Source organism: Peromyscus californicus, unplaced genomic scaffold (assembly GCF_007827085.1).
Source record: "Peromyscus californicus insignis strain IS unplaced genomic scaffold, ASM782708v3 Scaffold_10__1_contigs__length_136768540, whole genome shotgun sequence".
NCBI lineage: Eukaryota > Metazoa > Chordata > Mammalia > Rodentia > Cricetidae > Peromyscus > Peromyscus californicus.
In genome coordinates, this window is record NW_026294391.1 from 126893266 (window position 1) to 126896965 (window position 3700).

Below are 3700 nucleotides of genomic sequence, written 5' to 3' on the forward strand. Positions count from 1 at the left end.
ATGGCCTGATCAGAGGTACATATCCAGGGAGAGCCATGACTAAACCTCGAAACCCATTGCAATTGACCAGGAAGTGCATCAAATCTTCCTAGCTGTAGGAAGATGGTACCTGCATTGCCACAGGCAATTTTTACTTAGCTCACCATTTTTATTTAGTGCTACCATCTGAACAGCAGTGCCTCTTAATGGAGCTTTGTCCCTTTTTTTCTTTCTTACTTTCTTTCTTTTCTTCTCTTCAGCTTTCTTAAGCCCTATGTGGAAATTTTCCCCATGTTGGGCTCCAAAATATTGTTGGTTATTTTTTTCTCTTTTGGGGACCTGCCACCCAGCTCTCAAATAAATCACATACAGAGGCTTATTCTTAATTATAAATGTCCAGCCTTAACTTGGCTTGTTTCTTGCCAGCTTTTCTTAACTTTAAATTAACCTATCTACCTTTTGCCTCTGAGCTTTTTCTTATTTCTGTATTTCTTACTTTCACTCTTACTCCATGGCTGGCTGGATAGCTGGATGGCTGGACCCTAGCATCCTTCTCTCCTTGTTCTATTACTCTTTCATCTTTTTTTCTTGCTCCTCCCAGATTTTTCCTTCTATTTATTCTCTCTGCCTCTCAGTCCTGCCTATCTTTTCTCCTGCCTGCTCTTCACCTCTTTATTAGACCATCAGGTGTTGTAGACAGACAAAGTAATATAGCTTCACAAAGTTAAACAAATGCAACATAAAAGAATGCAACACATCTTTGCATCATTAACCAAATGTTCCACAGTCCAAACAAATGTAACACATCTTAAAATAGTCTACAACAGAACATGCTACGCTTTTTTTAAGAAAATTTTTTCATTAATTTTTACTCTTATTCTGATAAATAGGCACAACTATTAAACAGGCTCCTAATAACACTCATAGACAATTCATCTCTCAATACTCATTAAAGAACCTTCTATTTGCAGTAAATGGTCATTAATAGGTAAACCCCAAACTGGCATAGGTATAAAGAATAACAAATCATGAAATGCTCAGCCCTAAATAGAACATCTATATTACACCCCTTACTCCCAAGGTTTTGATATCATTGTGGAAGTGGAGAAGGAAGGAATGTAGGATATAGCCATGTTGTATGACTATAAGGAAATAGTAACTTTAAAACAGAGCTGAGGTTCTACACCTGTAAACTCATTGTAGTTATGACAATATGCACAAGATCTGCGCAAGCACAAACCAGATCAAATTCCAGCCTGTAGAAAGGATGTGGGCATGAAGTAACAATGCTGGTACCTGCTGGGAGGGAGAAAATCAGTTTCCACTAAGATTGTAGGCACTAGTCTTTAAGCCATTTGGTAAGGGAAGGCCACATATCCAAAAATAAATGGGCAGCACAAATTGGACTTAATAGTTAAAAAAAGGAAGAACTTAAAATGGAATAGGTATGGAAGGATGTGGACCAGGGAGTAGACGGGCAAATGGATGGTGATTATGATTAAAAGATGTGCAACATTCTCGAGCGGAAGTGCCCTTCTTTCCTTTCTGGTGGGTACCAGCTCCTTGCTGTCAAAACGGGCAAGTTCATGAAACCTGGGAAAGTGGTGCTGGTCCTGGCTGGACACTACTCCGGATGCAATGCTGTCATCATGAAGAACATTGATGATGGCACCTCAGACCGCCCTTACAGCCATGTCCTGGTGGCTGGAATTGGCCGCTATCCATGAAAAGTGACGCGGGCAAGAAGAAAATCGCCAAGAGGTCAAAGATCAAGTCCTTTATGAAAGTTTATAACTACAATCACCTCATGCCCACCAGGTGGTCTGTGGACATCACCTTGGACAAAACAGTTGTCAACAAGGATGTCTTTAGAGACCCAGCCTTGAAACGCAAGGCCAGGAGGGAGGCCAAAGTCAAGTTTGAGGAAAGATGCAAGACAGGGAAGAACAAATGGTTTTTCCAGAAGCTTCGCTTTTAGGTATATTTTTGTTCCCATCATTAAAAATAGTGTACAAAATTCTCAAAGAAATAGTAAAATGTTATATACTCATTTCTTGCAATTAAATATACAAACAAAAAACCAACAAAAACATATAGGGCTTTAAATGCCAGAGTAAGAGGCATATTTCACAAAGCCAGTTTAAATGAGCTTTTTCTGATTATACTTACCATAAATCTAATAACTTTGGCTAATAGAGCACCTGATAATATGGCATGCACAAATTTTGATACCTTAATAATTTAATCAATAGCTATATGCCTCTTGTGAGATAAAGACTCTTCATTGGTTAAGTTTCTTTTAAATTTTCTGTGAACCTTGATACTCTTTCAAAAAAAGTTAATCTCCTATATCTCTAATTCAGTTATAATCTCTAAAATTCAAAAGTTCATAAAATCAAATGAGTTTACAGGGGAACATTTCTGTTTACATTTTATGTTCTCATAAAAGTTTCCTTTGAAATGTTTGAACAAGTATTGAAATTTTACTTGATTAACAAGATTTCAAGACTTTTTCTCTGCCATTTATATAATAAAGAGATATAAGAATCCTGGCTGAGTTCTTATGATCAGGCTCCTTTAGTTGTTTGTTGGGGGATACGCTTGGATATCTGAATCATCTTTACATTATAGCAATTTACTCAAACATATTGATGTGTAATGATGAGAATATGTATTTAGCTCTGACAAAATTGTTTTGTGATATTTTGTTTGTGTTCTGACAAATAAAGCTTGCTTGAAGTCAGAGGGTGGAACTAGCCTTTCGTTAACTGTAGAGGTCTGGAGGTATGTACAGAGATGAAACAAGAAGTGATAAGGTGGGGCAGAAACAGGATCTCAGCCTTTTTCGACTGGAGGAATGGGACAGGAAGATACTGTAGCTACTCCCCCGGTTCTCTGATATTTCAGGCTTTTACTATCATATCTGACTCTTGGTTTTTATTGACAAGATTAATTGGATTTATGTATAATCTGGTGTCCAACTTTTGGGGCATGAATTCATGATAAGTTGTTTGCCAGTGACTTTGTAGGCACTGGCACACACCAGAGCTGCATGTGGGAACTGAACTCAGAGGGGTCACCTCAACACTTCTCCAAGTCCTCTGAGTTAGTGTGGAATCATCCTGTTGCAGCCTTTCTATAGCAATCTCCACAAGCTCCAAACTCCACAGGCACCTATACTCCGAATGCTGCCAGAATTATCCTCTCACCACCAGCCATCTCTGCCTTCAGGTAGCTGTGCTTTCACTTGCCATGGGTCACTGAATCACTCCACCAATGTACAAATATTCAAATGAGAAAATATGTTTCTAAAATCTTCTGGAAAGACAGCATCTGGGCATTAAGAGTCTGCTACTTGTCCTCAAAATGAAGAGACCTACACATTCCAGGTCTCACTGTGACTTTATATACCATACTTCCCAGCACAAGTTATTATAACTTCCCTTGGGAACTATGAACAGGCTCAACAGTTTGTATCATTCTTTATAAGCAGTGGCAATGTTAGATCTTTGTATATATCTTTATTTGTGATAGAGATCTAGATGTCAGAGAGAAATAGGACAGTTTCAAGAGATGTTTTGAGGGGTTTCTTATAAACTTAATATGTCCTTTCTTCCCTTCATTTTAGAGTAATAGTGTTTCTTATTCCCATGGGTAGACTAGACCTCTCACTACAGACAATATCATTACACTTCTCTTGGCCTGTTGACTCAGTATCAGG

At 38.3% G+C, this 3700-nt stretch overlaps 1 pseudogene; it reads left to right on the plus strand.

Moving 5' to 3' along the window:
- The first annotated feature begins 1562 nt into the window (after window positions 1–1562).
- Window positions 1563–1957, plus strand: LOC128116243 (60S ribosomal protein L27-like; annotated as a pseudogene).
- Window positions 1958–3700: the final 1743 nt, after the last annotated feature.